At 36.8% G+C, this 19405-nt stretch overlaps 1 protein-coding gene across 4 annotated transcripts in view; it reads right to left on the bottom strand.

Moving 5' to 3' along the window:
* Positions 1 to 19405, bottom strand: part of CLEC16A (C-type lectin domain containing 16A) — a 219587-nt gene that overhangs the window by 15811 nt on the left and 184371 nt on the right. The window lies entirely within an intron of this gene.

Here is a 19405-nt window from a genome sequence, read left to right as displayed (position 1 = left end):
TAGTAGGGATATACTTTTATGCACAAATTAAGTGCTAGCTCTCTAAAAAAGAACAGCTTTCAGTTAAGTGAATGTAGTAAATATAAAATAACAAACCTCACATGTGAAGAAGTCATTTTAAAGAAGCAGAACATAAGTGATCATCCATGGATAACATACACCTTTGTTTAAATTCCGAACAATTCCATAGTTCACTCTAATGAGCACCAAACAGCTTAACTCTTAAATTTGGGGCATGACACTTAAGCAAGAACAAATCAGTGATCACAAGGTCTTCTTCATCTGATTACTGTTCCAGAAATATACTGTGTTCATGCTGGACACAAAGCCTTTGTTCATGTTTTCCTTTCTGCCTGCCATACCATTATCCTTGCTGTCTGCCTATTTCAATCCTATCCGTTCAAAGCCAGCCTCAGACACTTACTGTGTGATCCCAGGGAAATATATTTGTCTCAATTTCCTCATCTGTAAAATAAGCTGGAGAAGGAAACGGCAAACCACTCCAGTATCTTTGCCAAGAAAACCCCAAATGGGGTCATGGAGAGTTGGACACAACAGAAATAACTGAACAACAACAAAAGTTATATTTAATCCTAGAAAGTGTTTCAAGAAAGTTTTTAGAACTTAATGTAAGCATTTATGAAATGTCTACCAATAGCTCCTCCTCATTGTTTATGTGAGGCTAAAGAAGTTTATTATGGCTAATAAATTACATGTGCAAAGGAAGAAGTTGTTAAATTGAACAGTACAGAGATTATCTGACAGCAATGACTGAGTGCAATAAATATTTAGCCCAATATTATCAGACAAGGCATTATACCTACTGTTTCATTTTTTCTGTAACTGATGAGGTTGGGGTGTGCCAGAGGATCAACAACAATAACAATAGCTAACATTTATATGGCATTTTAAGGTTTACAAAGTTCTTTAAATGTATTATCTCACTTGATCCTCACAAGAACCCAGCAAAGTAGGTGCTATTATTGTCCCTATTTTACAGATAAGGAAACTGAGGCTAAGAAAATTTAAGTGACTTGCCCAAGGTGACACTGCTATTACATGCCTGAGGCAGGATTCAAACTCAGGTCTTCCTGATGTCCAATCTAGCACTTTCTCCATTACATTATCTAGCTACTATGGTCCCATCTGAGGTCTTTTCCTTTTGTTAAGACCAAAAGCAGAGGAGGACCCTGGAAAAATGGTGGAGTAGGTCAGAAAATTCCAGGCTCTCAAGATTCTTCCCCAGAAAAGAGATGCAGTAGCACCTCAGGGCAAACATATGGTGGTAAAAATAAATAAAAGTAGGGGGGCAGAACAGGGGTCTTCCTGGGATGATCGGAGAAAATCTGAAGAAAAGTCCCAGGACCAGGTTTCTTCCTGTAAAGAATAAACCCCTCCAGGCTAGGTCCTAGGTCCACTTAAACAACAAGCAGCAAGCCCTGGGATTAGCTGGGTTGCGAAGCTGCCTCTGCCCCAGCTGCAGGCACTTTTACCCCTGAAACAGTGAGGGGTGTTAGGTGTCTAAGCCAAGGAAGATCAAAGGAACTTCTGCAGACAAGGAATGCCGGACCCAGCTGTGCTGTGGAGAAGCTGATGGGTGAGAAGGAACCAGCACACACCTGGTGAGTGCAGAAGCAGTGGGGCAGGACACCATCAGCTGTAGGCACTTAGAGGAGGCTGGAGGTCATGGTTCCAGTTCCAGGCTAGAAGAGAGAACTGAAACAGGATCTGAGGATAGAGGTACCATCCTCCATGTCCCAGGATTAGAGATGATTATAAAAATTAAGCCACTACAAATAAAAAAAAATGCACAGGCAAAAGAGAAAGAATCCAACCATAGAGAGTTACCATGGGAATAGAGAAGACTGGGGTTTATCTTCAGAGGAGGATAATGAAGCAAAGAAACTCTCTTCTACCCCAAGGAGTAATGTCAAATGGTCACCCACTCAGAAAGAATTCACAGAACTTAAAAAAGACTTTAAAAATCAAATGAAAGAGATTGAGGAAAAACTTTAAAAAAAACCCAAGAAAAATAAGAATATTATGAAAAAAAAGTCAACCAATTAGAAAAGGAGATCCAGAATCTTAAGGAAGAAAATGACTCCTTGAAAATCAGAATTGGGTAAGGGGAAGCCAGCACAGTTATAAGAGATCAAGAAATAATAAAACAAAATATAAAGAATGAAAAAATAGAAGAGAATGTGAAACATCTCATAAGAAAAACAACTGATCAGGAGAACAGATCAAGAAGAAAAAACATAAGAATAATCAGACTACCTGAAAACTATGACCAAAAACAGAATCTTGATACAATAATGCAAGAAATAATTAAAGACAATTGTCCTGAAGCATTAGAACAAGAGGGGAAAGTAGAAACAGAAAAAAATCCATCTATCACCACCTGAAAGAGATCCTATGAGGAAAACCCATAGGAATATTATAGCAAATTCTGAAACCCCCAGCTCAAGGATAAAATATTATGAGCAACAAGAAAAAAAAATTTAAATATGGTGGTGCCACAATTAGAATCACACGAGATCTAGCAGTTTTGACACTGAAAGACTGAAGGTCTTGGAACACTATATATCAAAGAGCAAAAGAACTAGGGCTCCAGATGAAAATATCATACCCAGAAAAGCTAAGCATAATCCTGAATGAAAAAAATGGACATTTGATGAACTGTCAGACTTTCAGGACTTTTGTTTAAAAAAAACCCTGAACTTAATAAAAGATTTGACATATAAGGGCCAAGATAAATATAAGGTATATACCAAAGACTAATTACAAGAGACTCGATAAGGACAGAACGATGTCTAAGATTGTTATTAGTAACTGGGTAATTCGTAAGAAAGATTGGGGTAGAGCTGAGTATGACACGCTTTTAAAAAGTAAAACCATTTAGGAACAGTTAAAAAGAGTAATTATCTCATACAAATGAGGTGTGAGAGGAAGAACCCACACAGAAGAATTAGACAGGGGAGAAGGGCTATTAGTTCTGGAAACCTACTTTCATCGGGAATGGGTTTAAGAGGGAACTCTCTCTCTCTCTCTCTCTCTCTCTCTCTCTCTCTCTCTCTCTCTCTCTCTCTCTCTCTCTCTCTATATATATATATATATATATATATATATATATATATAACATACACACATATGCATATATATGTATATTTAGAAGAGTAAGTCTTCTAAATTCAGAAAAAAATAAAATGCCAAGGGATAGGGAGGGGGGAGAGGATAAGGGAGGGATGTCTAGAGGGGAGGATGAGGGAATAGGTATAGAAGGGTGTTCAGATTAATAGGAATGGGAGGACAAGGGAGGCATCCCTGGGAGGATAAGGGAGGTATGTTTAGAGGGGATGGTGAGGGAATAGGTCAAAGAGGGGTACAGAAGGATGTTTAGGTTTATGGGAATGGTAGAAGAAGGGAGGGATCCTTGTGAGGGGTAGGTTAAGTAACAGGTGAGCAAGGCAGTGGGTAGAAGTAAGGTTTAGGAAATAAGAGATACGCACAAACATAAAAACAAAGATCAGAAGTAGGATTTGTTAGGGAAAGCATATGTCTCTATATATGTATGTACATAGGGATATATATATGTATGTATGTGTATATATGTATATGAGTATCTATATATATCTATACATAAATATATCCAAGCTTAATTGCAGCCTTGGTGGGGAAGGAAGGGGGGAAAAAGAACAAAGTAAAAAGTGAACAGCAGAGAACAAAAGAAAACTAACAAGGAAGCAAAGAAACGATGGACAGCTCTCAACAGTATTTATTACATAGGCGTTCTTGAAATGAAAATTTATTGCTTTATATTTTGAATCCTTTCTTACGTTCTGCTGTGCACATGACAAGATTTTTTTCTTTTCTTATTTTGTATTTAACTTTATAATGTTTCTTTTTCTTTTCTTATTGTGTATTTAAGTTTCAGCAATAAAAAAAAAAGACCAAAAGCAATTTATCTGGTGAGATTAGCTCAAAAACCAAATGGAAATGAAAATCATATTAAACTGGTATAAATCAGTTGTGTCAAACTCAAATAGAAAAGATCCCTGCTGGCAGCATATTAACCTAGAAAATTAACATTATGTTGTATTATTTATTTTTATTATTTATTATTTTTGTTTGTTAAACATTTTCCAATTACATTTTAATGTAGCTCAGGCTAGTTTTTCCCCTTCAACCTTTCTTGAGTTTGACACCACTGGTATAAATCAACACAACTCAAAAGACAATCTAGGAAATTCAGCATAAAAAGGGGTTCTACTGTCTCAGTAACTGGTAAAAAGTATTTTCCTCAGATTTGGCTAAACTCTTCCTGGTAAAGCCAAGAAACTGAAGTAACTAAAATATTTTAAACTAGTTATTCAAATTTCAAGTAAAAGAGAAAAAGTGAAAATCTCTGTGAAATCAAAGAATTGGGCTCAAAGCTTTCCTCTGACAACCGTGAGATCCTAATTTTTGAAGATTGTGTCTCTGGACTCCAAAAATTGCCTGCCAAGGATGAAAGTGGGAAAGTGTTTCTTTTGGGATAGTCTCCAGAACCTTCTGCACAGCAATATGATCAAAAGCTCCTGTCCTTTAAGTTCTCTTCCCATTACATTGGTTTTCCACATCGATCAGAGATCTTCCCTTGTGTTATCAGATATAAACAGAGGCAGCTCCTACTATACTTCTAGTTGTATGATACTTCAGTTACAAAGCTCTTTCTCATATTTTGATTTGATTTCATTTGATCCTTAGAACCACTCTGTGAAGCAAGAGCACTATTATCAAGCCCATTTTATAAATGAGGAAACTGAGATTTGGAGAAGAAAGGAGAGAAGGAAATAAGCATTTATGTGCAAGACACTGTGCTTAGTACTTACCAGAATTAAGCACAGGCCTTCCTCACTCTAGGCCCAGCACTTTATCCACTGAACCACTTACCTGCCTATTAAGAACGACTGCCCACTGTCACTAGATATTGGTAGTAGAGCTGAATTTGAAACTGGGTTTTCTGATTTCCCATCTAATATTCTTTCCAACACAATAGTGCTTCTAAAAATGCCCCCAATTAGGCTATGGATGAATGTATCATGGTAGCTACCAGGATCTTGGGGCTCAACAAAATGTCAAATTAGTACAAGTAGAACAGTTCTAAGAATCTATCCAGAGGATGTCCAAAGATGTTCCATATACTGCCACAGACACCCACTAAACAGTATAAGCTTGTCTTAAGTGTCCTACTGGAGCCATATAGGGATGAATGAGACTATGGGATAATCTGAAATACTCAAGCTTTAGTCAAACTTGATCAGTTAAATTCAAGAGTAAATATTGTCCATAACAACAATGTTGCCTAATCTTTAGGACCAACTCATATCCTACCTCCTCCAGGAAGCTCTCCTTGACTGCTGACATTGACATCGATTTCTCCTTGTGTTTTGAAACACAGTTACTCATACCACATACAGTTTAGCATTTGATACTATTTCTATTGTGTACTGTTCTCCAGCTGTTTCTTGCGTTTAAGTCTTATCTTCTCAATCAGACTGCAGGCTCTTCAAGAGCAGGAGCCATGTTTTACAACACTCACAATACCCAAAGCTCTGGGAACACAGTGGATGCTACACAAATATTTACAGATTCATTCAAACATTTTTAAAGTACCTATGTGCTAAGTACCAGCTCTACAAAGCAAAAAACAAAATCTCTTCCCTCAAGAAATTTACAATCTAATAGGGGGAGGGGGAAAGGCAGAGAATAATACACATACACAAATAAATGGAACACAAGATAGAATGTGGCTAAAAAAAAGAAGTACAAAGAACTTTAAGAAAATCTGAGGAGAGCATCATCACTTGCATCTGGCAGTGGAAATTAGTGAAAACTTCACTGAGGAGGTAGCCAGAACTTGAACCGGGTATTTAAGCAAAAGGATTTCAGTAAGCAGAGATGGAAAAGAGGGCATAGCCAAACGGAGGCAATAGGTTGGTCCCAATACACAGAGGCAGGAGAAGCCAGGACAAAAATCAGGGACTAATCCAGCTCGATTAGAATACAGAGTGAATGAAAGGGTATTATTGTGTGTGGACGAACAGATTTCCAAGTGTTGTATGTAACTGAATATTGCTAAATAAGTCTGGAAAGGTAGATTGCAACCAGACTGGAAGTCTTAAATACCAGGTTTAGCAGTTTGTTATTTCTTACTCTACAGGCAAAAGGGGGTCGTTGAAGGCTTTGGAGCTGGGAAGTAAAAGTGAGATCTGAGCATTCGGAAGAATAATTTGGCAGCCATGTGAAGAATGGATTGAAAAGGAAAGATACTGAAATCAGTGAGAAGTTAGGAGGCTTTTAAAATACCACTATAGATAGAAGCGTTCAGTGTGCCCTAGTACTAGATAAAAGAGGTTGGAGATTCTGCCACTATCTGTTAAAGTGTGTGCAAAACACACTTGAGTGTTTGAGTTATTTTTAAGATGGGAATAATGATTCCTGCCCATACTTACCACACAAGATTCCTGCTAGGAGTACTTTGAGTCCTTGGTAGAAAGTTATAGTATGTGTTTGCGTGAAGATCCACATATACATATAAATATATATTCAAGAATAATGGCATATATACGGCCATTTATTAATGGCATATTTATGTATATATACATGTGTCTAGGTCAACTTTTTTTGGCAATTTCAGATTTAATGTTCCAAACACCTCAGGCACAACCAAAAAGTCAGGAAAATCCCCAGAAAGCAATTTAATCACAATTACATATAGCCAGTTTTACAGTTATTTACTTCTTAATCATTTGAAGTGGTAAACCCCTAAGTTTACAAGTTTGTTTTCTTGTCTCAAAAATGAATTACCTCTTAACAAATCAAAATGTCAAGATGGCTTTTGCAGAGAAGCTTATTTACCAAAGATTTAAAACGAAGTACCATTTGTGTCATAAAGTCTGAGTTAAGTCTTTCATACACCAGATGATGACACCAGACCCAGTACATAATGCAGTTCTTACCATACATGGTCTCAGGTGCTACTTCTCAGGGACATTTACCCTCTCCTTTTTACTTCACATTCTATTACTGCATTGTAAAATTTCTGGGTCTGAGCTGAACATCAGCATCTGAGATGTGGAAACTACAATCTAAAAGAGGTTCAAGATGCTAATGTTTAGTTTATGAACGGATTAAGAGTCTTGCTATATAGATCAGCTAATAAATATTGTACATCTTCACATGCTTTGAAAGGGGAGTGGAAAAATCATCAATCTCAGATACTATTTCTTGTTAGGCTCAAATGGGCAAAGTATTAGTGTGCACATACACACCCACACCCACACCCTCTCCCTCCCCCCACCTCTAAAGCTCGTGGTGCTTTCCTGATGCTGTTCAATTCCACTTCACCTCCCAGCCCTCTCCTCTCTCTTAATGGCAGTATGCACTCAAGAGTGGCTTGGCTGGGCTACCTTCTACTGTAACTCAGACCACTCTACAACCTCAAGGAGCACTTTCACGTACCAAAGGTTGCCCCCTCTTCAGAATGCAGCCAGAGGGTCAGATTGGTACTGAGCAGATCATACGACAAATACCTTGCAGCCAGAGTATTTCCCTTTCTTACTTGCCTGTTGTTGAAGGCAGGATGAATTAACCTTGGCTGAGACACCAGAATGTTTCTAGAAACTAGTCAAACATACACAGACTGCCAAGTATTTTCAAACACATACACTGGACATCATATATCATGGAGACACTAACTGGGGCAAATGTAGAAAAGACTGAACTCTGAACAGACCTAAATCTTTTTCGGGAATACCTCTAGGAAATAACGTGAGATTCATTTGCTTAAATGACAGAAGACCTAACATACCATTAGCATCTTCTTTGGGGCACAAAGATTCAACAATTCTTCTTCAGATTCAACAACTGCCTTTCTGGATTTCCTCAATGTTGAGAGTGACCTATGGCATGGAAATCATACTCATACAAGATGAAATTTTATTATGAAATTACAGAACTTTGGAAAGAGCTGGAAAGAGCTTTACTGATGAGCTTGCTTTTCACAAATGGCATTGTCTCCCAAACATATGGGCCTTTGCACTGCTGTTCCTCATGCTGGGAATGTTCTTCCTCTACTTTTTGGGATCACTGATTTCCTTCAAGATACAGATTAAGGACATCTGCAGGAGGCCTTTCCTTGTCCTCAGCTACTAGTGCCTACCCTACAAGATTATTTCATATGTATCATGAACATAACTATATACATGCATGCTGTCTTGACACTAGAGACTATTTCATCTTTCTTTTCCGCCCTAGCCCCTTACACAGTGCCTGGCACATAGTAGGTACTTACTTAAAAAACGTCTGCTGATAGACTAATTTTCTTCATTTTACAGATGAAGCAACTTAAGACTAATGGTAAAGTAACTTCTCCAACACATCATATAGATAGTGGCAGAGGTTGGATTAGATTCTGGTTTTCCTAATTCCTATTCTTACCCTATATTTAATCGCCTTTACAACATAAAAGTAGGTTATATATATTCTCATGTGCTTTTAGGTAGAACATAGACTAATACATTCACATGTTTAAAAACAAAACAAAAAAATATCCTCAGGACCTGGAAGTCTAGGAACCTGGTTTAAGCCAGGCATACTTGGGGGCCTTGTGTGAGCCTTTGACTTCTCCCTTGGGGATATCCAGAAAGAATAATTCATGAAAAATATTAAGAATTTGGCCAAAAAAGTGTAGTTAGATATGTTATTTCCAACCTGACTCCAAGAAATACAAGATCAATCAAATGGAGAGTCAGAAGATGGATAACATCCTGACTTCCTTGCAAGAGCAAATTATGGGTTTGTTTCCATTATCCCCTATTATAGCTCAGTATTCTCCCACTCTGCCCTCTTTCCCCACTGATCTCTTGGGCACTAGATCCTCATGGAAATGATAACCTAAGTAGGACCCAGGCACTCCAAGTAGCTGCACAAGCAACATATCCTGCTTCTCCCTTTCCCCCAAACATGTTCATCTTGAGGTTGTTGCAAGTGCCTCTCAGCAGGTGTGTTCTGAGATGGGGGGGAGTAGAGCAGTAACCAGTGGGTAAGCTCTGATCCACCTTCCCCTTCCCCCAAATCTCCCTTTTTCTTTTTTTTGGTTTATAAAATGTAATTTTATTTTACGTTACTTTGCTGTTACACAGGGCATAACATTTTCACAAGGCTTTTTTGGGACTACAATCAATGATTAGCAACACACAATAGTGTTCCAAACTTTCTAAGTAACGATCACTGGACAAACGTGACACCCTCTCACATGTGCACAGATCTGCATGGAAAAGTACTAAAAATGTTAGGCCTGGACTTGTGTATTTCCAATGGTTTCCCCCATTCTAGTGTACTAAGAAACAACAAGCACTTTAATTTGCCAAAAAGCAACATTTGTTTTCTGGTAGTTACATGCTATTTCTACTACTTTCCTATTTCCATTGAGGTTACCACTATCCTTAGAGTATCCCAGGTTCTCAAACTCCTCAATATCTTTGACTCCTTACTCAATTGATACTACTAGTCAAAGTTACCAATGATCTCTTTTAGTTGCCAAATCTGAAGAGCTTTTCTCAATTCTTCTTGACCCTGACTTTGGAAACTGCTGCCCATCCCCTTCTCCTGGATACTTACTCTCTCTCTTTCTGGATGGCTGAAAATGCTTTACCCTATAAAAATTCTCATATTAGCACATTAAAAAAATTTGGAGATAAAATTTTCTAAACTGTTGTAAAACATTCCAAATGAAGAATGGGTTCCAAATGAATGAAATAGGTTTTGAACCCATTTGTCAAAAAATACAAAAATGCAACATGTAACTGCTTAATTTGCAAGAACACATGGTCTGATAGATACCAGGAAAGACAGAAATTTATTTGGTGGATGGGTCTGAAAAGTGAGTATTGATTAAGTAAATGCAGATAATATCCTCTTCATCTGGATCTACTTATCTTTGTGAGGCATCTTTTCCAACTATGACAACTCTTAAACCTCAGTTTTGAAAAAAAATGAACAGGACCTTTGAATTGATGTGTCACAAAGTGATAAACCAACATGTTCAAAATTAATGAAGACCACTACACTGCTCTCATGAAAATATCATTAATAATATTTTTTAGTGAGGGCAGAAAGGTTTTTGTATTTTCAGTAAAAGATCTATTTTTGATATGTTTTAAAATGTACATTGTTAGTATAGTAGTATACATACATAACATATGTAAGTAAATACACACATACTCGGCAGAGATGCCTGAAAACTTTTACTGATGGGGAATACAATCAAAAGAGTTTGGAGACCAATGATATTATTTTGATATATTGATTTTATGCCATTTGAAGCATGGCCTACTTGATAAAACTCTGAACTAGGAGTCAAAATTGGGGCTAAAATTCAGATCTCTACCTCCTGGCTTTTCTAGATTCCTTCAAGTCCCAGCTAAAAGTCCACATTCTATGAGAAACCTTTCTTGACCTTCCTTAATGCTTATGCCTTCCCTCTGTGATTATTCCTATTTATACCGATTTTTGTACACAGTTGTTTGAATGCTGTTTTCCCCATCACACTGGAAGCTCCTTAAGGGTAGGAGCTATCTTTTATCTTTCTTAGTGCTCAGCACAGTGCCTGGCATATAGTATGTAAGCACTAATAAATGTTTATTAAATGACTGACTGACTTTAATTCCATGTGTAAGTCACTCTGGAAGAAGTTTGTTACAGTAGAAAAAGTAATGGATTTGGGAGGCTGAGGTCCTAGGTTGAAATCCTGCCTTTGCCATTTTACTAGCTTTGTGGACTTGGGCCAATGAGTTAACTTCTGAGGCCCTAGTTGCCTTATCTGTGAAATGAGGGACTTGAATTAGATGACCTCTATAGTTCCTTCAACGTCCTAGGAACTTCACTAAATCTTAGTCAGGCTTTCATTTCTGGCTTTGCTACATTTCATTTAACTATGCTGGACTTCACTTTTCCTCTGAGATGCCTTCCAGACTTAACATTCTGTGATTTCAAACCTTATCTGAAAACTTGAACCCTTAATGTCTGTACCTTTTATTTTTTTAGAAAGGTGAGGGAGGTAGGAAGTAGAAATAAAGCAGCAGAAATAGGAGAAAGGGCTGGAAAGTCTATTTGAAAGTACAGATTTAGTTGTTATTTTTTTTAATAAGCTTATTAAAAAGCTTTAGTCATTTGGAGAACCAGGAACTTGTATATTTATTTATATTCTTGATAAGATCAATGAGACTTATAGAACTAGAGTATCAGTACCTTTGATGTTACAAAAATTAAAAGCACATACTACACAAGAATGTGTTGGAGGAGAAATCTGAATGGCACCCAGCACTTACAGAGATCATTCACTGGATGGGCCATCCTGCATTAGGAGCTTCTAAATATACTGTACCCATAGCTTAGATCAGGCCATATATCCAACGAAAAGGGCATTTTCTTGGCTTTCCAAAATAGCTGACAAGAGACTATATAAATGCAGACACATATTAGTAAGTCAATCACAACACTACCTTCTGTGTTTGGTGTATAAATATATTTCAATTGGGAGAACTTCAATCTAGTAAATAGGTAGCTCCTCTTTGAAATGGGGATCTATTGTTAGATAGTTGCTCAAGTCATTTGAATGTAAGCTACCTCAGAATGGAAGGCCAACTAGGACATGGAGGAAGATATAAAGAAATACTCCTTTTTAAGTATTTTAAAATTTCCATCTTTTGGATGTTTTAAACCAAGGTGAAAAGATGGCTTGAAAAAGATTTCAATGGATTTCTCTCCTTACCAAACTTGGTTAAGATGTATATTTTAAAACCCCATCCAATTTGGGCCTGAATCTCCTTTCATCATTTAAAAAAGGCTATGCTACACACTAAGGTGATACCTGGAAGACTCATATGAGAAAGGTAACTCCAACTCATAATTATAATCATCAAGTACCATATGTAAATTCCATAGGTCTGTGACTCAGGAAGCCGTGGCAAAAACACTTTTCAAAAAAAAAAATGCGGTAAGGTCTATTGTAAGTCTAAGATAAATGTACTGCAAAGGGTATGAGACCTATTTTGCCACGGACTTATTTTAGAAACCAACTCCAACAAGGAGGGTGCTTGTCTCATAAAACCCAAGTATTTACTTATGCTTATACTAGAGACCAACCCCATTGATCTTCTGCAATCATTAACCATGAAACAAAACTGAGTCTGCATGAAGACACCCAGTTGGTTCTGGAGAAACAATCCACTGATTCTATAGTCTCCAACATGAATGACTTTCATAAAACTCATGACGGTTAAAGTTTGCCTTTCACTAGCAAATTCATTCAGACAGACTGAATATCAAGTTTCTGCTGCAGTATTCATATTTTAGCACAACCTCAGCTATGCTGGGAAACACTGAATAATCAATTGGCCTTCTGACCTCACATACACAGCATTAGACATGGAGTGAGGCCGTGACCTTTATTTTCTAACAAATGCTAGCTTCTTTTGCTCACATTTTCACCCCAAACAAAACTCACTAAATCACTCACATGGAACCTGAATATGGGAAGAGAGCCCTGGATGAGATTAAGTTTAAATTTTATGTTGAAAACTTCTCTGAATTACTGTTCTATATCATGTAGAGATGTAAAGAGGGAAAATAGATAGGGAGGGCAAGGCTTGGAGCTCAGCTGATTCATCATCATACTAACTTGTGCCAAAGATTTACAAATCTATTTTTTCTCTCTGGGAGATATAAGAACACAGTCATGAATTTATTCAGTATACATTTGTTAAGAACCTTCAGTGAGCAGAGGACTGTCTTAGGCACTATTAGAGGATTAAGACATAAGTTCAGAAAACTAATATATGACATTACTTAAGCATATCAGTTGAGAGAGCTGTAAAACAATGGACCAGTATGAAGACTTTATGGAGGAGGGGCATTTGAACTGGTTTTAAGGATGGGCAGGAATTTAAGAAAAGAGGGAGAAAAAAGTACACGCCAGGCAGAGGGAGCAGTGTGAGCAAAGGTTTGGAGACAGAAGAGCACAGGGCACACTCAGTGGGCAGAGTAAACCAGTGTAACTGTGGCGTAGTGTGTGATGAGGAGAAGTATGAAGGAAGGCTGGAAGTGCAGGCTGGCACCCCTCTGTGGGAAGATTCGAAGGCTGGGCAAAAGAAGGTGAACCGTGTTTTGGAGAAAAATAGGAAGTCACTGAACATTTTTTTGGCAGAAGAATGGCATGACCAGATATATCTGTAACATTTTTTCTTCTAGAAGGGAAGACTGGAGGCAGTCAAGGGAACAGAGGCAGAAAGACTTAATAGGGGGTGGAATCTATAGAACTTGGTAAATGACTATGAGGACAATAAAAAATTTCAACAGTTTTGAACACAGGAGACAGAGTATGTGGGGGTGCCACAGACAGAAGCAGTGAAGTCAAAAGGAGTGACAGATTTTGAGGGAAAACCTGTTTTGGGTATGTTGAGTTTGAGTTTCCATTGAGAGAAACAAGTAGTACTACATTGTAGGCAACAGAAGATGCAGTACTAGGCTTCCAAAGAGAGGCGCATTATCTAGATTTGCAAGTCTGTATTTGTATACAGGTACTAGCTGAAATTGTTGGAGTGAATGAAAATCGTGAGACATAGACACAGTCACACAGACACACACACACAGACACACACACACACACACACACACACACACACACTCATTCCATTAATAAATAAGCATTTTAATAAGTGCCCATCTACTACACACCAGGCAGAAATGAAACTGTCCCTGCCCTTAAAGGAGCTTATAACCATTCACCCTTCTCTGTCGTCCCCCACCCCTCGTCTTCCTCTCCATTTAAAGAAGAGACTCTTGGGAAACATACCCACTGAGAGTTTGGGGAAAGGATGAGGAACCATAAAAAGGACAAGAATAGAAACAGAACTCAGAGAATATAATGGTGTAGGGCGCAATTTGGTGGAGCTATCAAGAACATCATGGGAATGAGACAGTGTACACAATATAAGTAAATCAATGATGATAAATTTCTTTTCTACTACTTGAGCAGGACATTTAACCAAGAAGTGAGTAACTTCTTTTTGTAGAGATATTGTAAATATTGTTCTTATTGTTTTTAAATAACTGAGAGATGGATTCTGACTTTTTATATGCATATAAACTCCAGGTCTGTTATTTATCAGGTATTATTATTATTTCAGAAGGAAATTGCTGGTTGGAGTTATTATAATGTGGTGACATTTGAGTATTTGCTTTTTCAAATATTAACTGAAAAAATTCAAAATATCTCTTAAATGGGAGAAGAGAAGAAAGAATATTGAGTAGGAAGGGGTACTGAATAATATCAAAAGCTGCAGAATATTAAGATGAGGACAGAATTTGGCAATTAGTAGTCTACTGGTGATCTATGAGAGCAGTTTTACAGCACAGTGGTGGGAAAGTCAGAATGCAAGAGGTTTATGAAAGAGTGGGTAGGAAGGAAATACGCTGTACCAGGCAGACTTTTCTAATTAATTTAATAGTGAATGGGGGAGAGGGGAGAAATGAGATAACTAACTGGATTCGACTGAAAGGTGAAAAGGACTTTTTAATTTCAAACTACAGAGATAGGAGCATATTTATTGGCAGTAGGGAATGAGAAACTGAAGATACATGAGAAAAGGGAATGACTGCTGGAAAAAGATCCTGAAGGAGTCAGTAGGATCGAGGAACAAGCAAAAGAATTAATCTTAGGAACAGAAGTTATGCCTTTCATGACTTGAAGGAAAAAGGAGAGATTAGGTGATGGTGCTAAGGAGTTTGGAACAACAGGAGAAGGTTGCTTGGAAGCTCAAGCCAGATGGCTTCAGTCTTCTCAGTGAAACAGAATTCTGTCATCTACTCTAAGTACAGTGGGAGGGAGTGTATTAAGAATGAAATGAAAGCATCTGAAATAGTCATTGTGGGGGAAATGAGATAGAGAGTTGATAAAGGATAGGGCAGAAAGACTGTGGAGAAGCAGCAAGGGCCCAACTAAGGGGGCCATAAATTTACTGTGGTTGAAATCAGCTCTACACACAGTGGCTACAGCTGCTGAACCTCAAAGTAAGGTACCTTGACAACCCCATTATTAAAACCCTCACTCTTTTGGAAGTATCCAGAGCACTTGAAGTACACATGAGTGACATAACCATTGATGCTTTTATACACACAAACACATAGGTGTGTACATGCATGTATGTCTCTATATATGTGCATATATACATATATAATATGCACATTGTGTATATATACATATACACACATATTTGCATACGCATACACTTTTTAAACATTTTTGGGTGCTGTTAAAATAATAGTTTGTCCAAAATACTGCAAACTCACAAAATCTTTTAGCCTTTACATCTGCTTACCATGTTGCTACCTCTTGGAATTTTATTTTTTAAGTTTGCCAAGCTGGTGAAGTTAAAAAGTTACTTTTCATTACCTCGCGTTTCCTTATGATATTACTCTCTTAATCATGCTGTTTTCTGGCTCTTCCTGTAACTGCCCTCCAAATAAAAGCTGCCATTCACAGACAAAATCCAGTTCATTAGTGAGGTAACTAGTGTGGTAAGGTCTAAGAAATCAGTTTCATCTTCAACTTGCACAAATATGCTAGTGTTCTGTAATTTTACTTACTTTTGTCATATTTATGAATATGTAACAATTTACCTACTGCCCAGAGATTTAGATGGCATTAGGATCATTATCACTGGAATAGATCTTTGAGTGCCTCAAAATGGCATGTCAGAGCAAACCCCTTTTTAGGAATTTAAGGTTGACAAGAATTAGTTCATATTTAGATGTCTTTCCCACCTTGATCCCTGTCTAGATCTTATTACTATCTGTAAATTAGAAATCACAGCTCAGTAACAGTATCTCAGGAATGGATTTTTAGGACTTGTTCCTGAACCTGCTATTTGTATCTTCTCAATCTTTACTGAGGACAGAACAAGAGGAAATTGGCTTTCACTATGGAAATGGAGAGTGAGGGCAGCTGTCAGAGAGAACTTGCAGACAATAAAGGTCAAGAACCTTATGGATTAGGAATCCATTTCCTATGCTGTATTATAGGGGTTGGCAAACTACAGCCTGAGGTCCAAATAAAAATGTAAAAACAATTCTTAGCTCATGGGCTGTACAAAAAAAGAGTGATGAACCTGTAGACAGTAGTTTGTTGACCCCTACTCTATGAGAATTAGATTGATATATCCATCTGGCTGGGCTATACTGTGTACTAGGTACAGCCCTTTTTGAAGCAAAATCCTAACCATTTCAATGATTTCTCATTTTTTCCTCTTTTACTTCTACTATCTCACTAGCCCTACTTTTCACTTCACTAGTAGCATGTGAAGATGACATGGAGAGCATTCATAATGTATATACTAAGTATAGCAAATATCATGTAAAGGATCCCAATTCTTGTCAAAAGCATTAATAATTTCCATTAATACTTAGAATACTCCCAAATTAGAAGATTATTCACTGATATTATTTCACATTTGACTATAACATGAATATAGTTTAGGATCTTGATTTCATGTTGAGTAGGAAGCTAGTATAGTCATGGATATGTTTATGGAATTCTTGTATACCATATCTATATTTGAAAGGTCATGTTTGGTCTGACACAGTGACATTCAATCATAAATGATGTAATAAAATATGATGTAATAGTATATAATAATAATTTCTCGAAATCTATACATGCCAGAGTGAGTTTAGGAATTTATACAATATTATACAAAAAAAATCTAGGTGAATAATCAGATCCAATCAAGTTTTGAAATCCTATATGTGGAGTCCTTAAGTAGAGTTATTACTTTGTAATTTAGGTCTTGACATCCATTGTGAGAAAAAGCAAAACAGGTTTCCATTCCTTCTCATTTCTTTGAGGTGGGTATTCCCCAAATTTCTGTCCACAGTCTTGTCTCTTTATTACCTTTGCACAGATGTCACAATAATTGATTTGATAAGTAGAAGGAAAAAGTTTTTGGAATGTTGTAAATGTTTTGCTTTGTGGAAACAAATATTGTATTTTTCATCAATTTTTCTGTTTTGCCTCATTGATATTAACAAAATTACCAAAAAGATGTGGCAGATAACATCCAAAGTAACTGGTTAAAGTTTAGTTAATACATCTAGCATCTTAAATATGATGAAGCTTCTAAAGCACAAGTGGAGTTTTAGTTGAGCAAAGCAAGTACTCCATCAGATAGTGGTCTGGGGCTATGGATGACTTAGTGCCTTAAAAAAAAATACTTGTTCATACCTTTCTTAAAAACAGCAACTGAATGTTTCAAGAGCAAAAAAGATTATAGATATAGTGCTGGAAAGAACTTTAGAGCTCTAAACAACTCCTTCATTTTATAAATGGGGAAAGTGAGGGCTAGAGAAGTTATGGGATTTACTCAAGGTAACAAAGCTACCAAGAATAGCAGAGACAGGATTCAAACTAGGATTTTTTGACTCCAAATCCAATGCTTTTTCCACATCATAAGATGATAAATTTAAGAACTAAAGCTGCTTTTAGAAGCGACAAATCTGTATGTTTAGGAATAAGTTTATAAAATATGATTAATAAGAAAACACAAGTCTCTTCTCCTGAAACTAGATCCCCTAAATCTTAATTATGATGGGTACAATGAACATATACTAATCACATGTACTCTTTCCTTTCATTTGGTATTTCGTTTTTAGACTCAATATGTTATAGGCATCCCTTATTAAGCGTAATTCAATACATACAGACCTTGGTTATAGTAACTCATAAAGTAGAGAACAATTTTGGTATGTGTTATCTACATTTAAAAAAATCTGAACATTTATAGATCCTCTTGGGCAGTGTGCTTCAGCAAACGTGTTCCACCATTAGTTAATTTCCTGCTGTATTTTGACTTGGTGCCACTGCTGTGGTTTTGTCTTCTCTCTTTTTTCCAGCTAAGGTCAATCTCTTAACTTTAAAAAGGGAGCAACTTACATAGTTCTAAGAAAAAGTCTCAAAAAATTAAGTAAGCTGTATGTTCTCTTGGAAGGATATGGAAATAGGAGTTTGTAGAACCTAAGGGACATTTCAGTCTAGAATGTTCTAGATTAACCTTTCCTTGTCTTTCCTTCCTTTCCATCATGGCACCAAACATTAAAATAACCCTAACTGCTTTACACGCACAGTTTGAGTTATTTTTAGTATTATTAACATTTAGAATAAAATTGATTTCCTCCTCTCAACATGAAATTTTAAACTTTGCCACTTTCTTAGGACTAACTTATTTTCATGCATCTTTAATCTCTCTCCAAAGCTTTTTCTCAACTGACTACAAACATGGGCAATCTTCTCACTCTTAATACCATGATTCTACACCACAAAGTCCCCTTCCTATCTCTCTCTCTTGCCCTTCACATCCCAAAGTTCTCAAAAAACCTTTCTCCAACTGATGCCTCTAATTCCTTACTCCTCTACTCCCTCGTCACCCCCTTAGCAGTTGGGCCCACTCTCCAATTGGAACTTCTCTCCAAAAGATTCAATTCAACAAATATTTATTAAATGTTTATTATGTGCACAGCACTGTTCTTGGTGCTATAGATTAAAAAAGACAAAAAAGGAAACAGTTCCTGTCTTCAAGGAATTTCATTCTATTTAGGGGGTACAAAGTAACAACCCCCCCCAACACATTTACAGAGCATTTTAAGATTTGTAAAATGAATTTTTCATACCAACCCTATGAGGTAGATAGTGAAACTATGATTATTCCCAGTTTACAGATGAGAAAACCTCTGAAGAGGTCAAGTAACTTGTCCATGATGAATAGAAAGATCTGAACCTAGGTCTTCTCAGTCCATGGTCAGTCAACTATCCACTATTTCATTATACTCCACAGAGATACACAAATCTTTATTTTAATAAGTCAGCACAAACTCTTCAGTATGACTACTAGGCTAACAAAATTTAAAAAAAAATTAATGATTTATATAAAATGTTTGAAAACAACTTTTAAAAAACATGATTTAAACAAAAGCGCCTCAGAGAGGAAAACCAGATACCTAGCATTTCTATAGCTCTTTAAATCTATTTCATCATTCCATGGTTTACAAAAACTTGTTCCCTTAATATTTTCTCTCTTCCTTTGTTTAACAAAAAGGCAATATAAAGATCACTGTAATTTTGTGCTGTTTGAAACAGAAGTTTCTTTTTCTGTTCATTCACTTCAAATAGTTGGGGAAAAAACACACATTTTACTGAAAAGCTTATCCAGGAACAGGCAGGAATAGTAACTGGCAAAATGACCTAAGTGTCCTAAATTTGTCTTTTAAATATTTTGACATCCTTTCCACTTCTTCCACATCTATTATTAAC

This window comes from Phascolarctos cinereus, unplaced genomic scaffold (genome assembly GCF_003287225.1).
Source record: "Phascolarctos cinereus isolate Bilbo 61053 unplaced genomic scaffold, phaCin_HiC Scaffold_4;HRSCAF=312, whole genome shotgun sequence".
Classification (NCBI taxonomy): domain Eukaryota; kingdom Metazoa; phylum Chordata; class Mammalia; order Diprotodontia; family Phascolarctidae; genus Phascolarctos; species Phascolarctos cinereus.
This window is presented reverse-complemented; position numbering and strand designations above follow the sequence as displayed.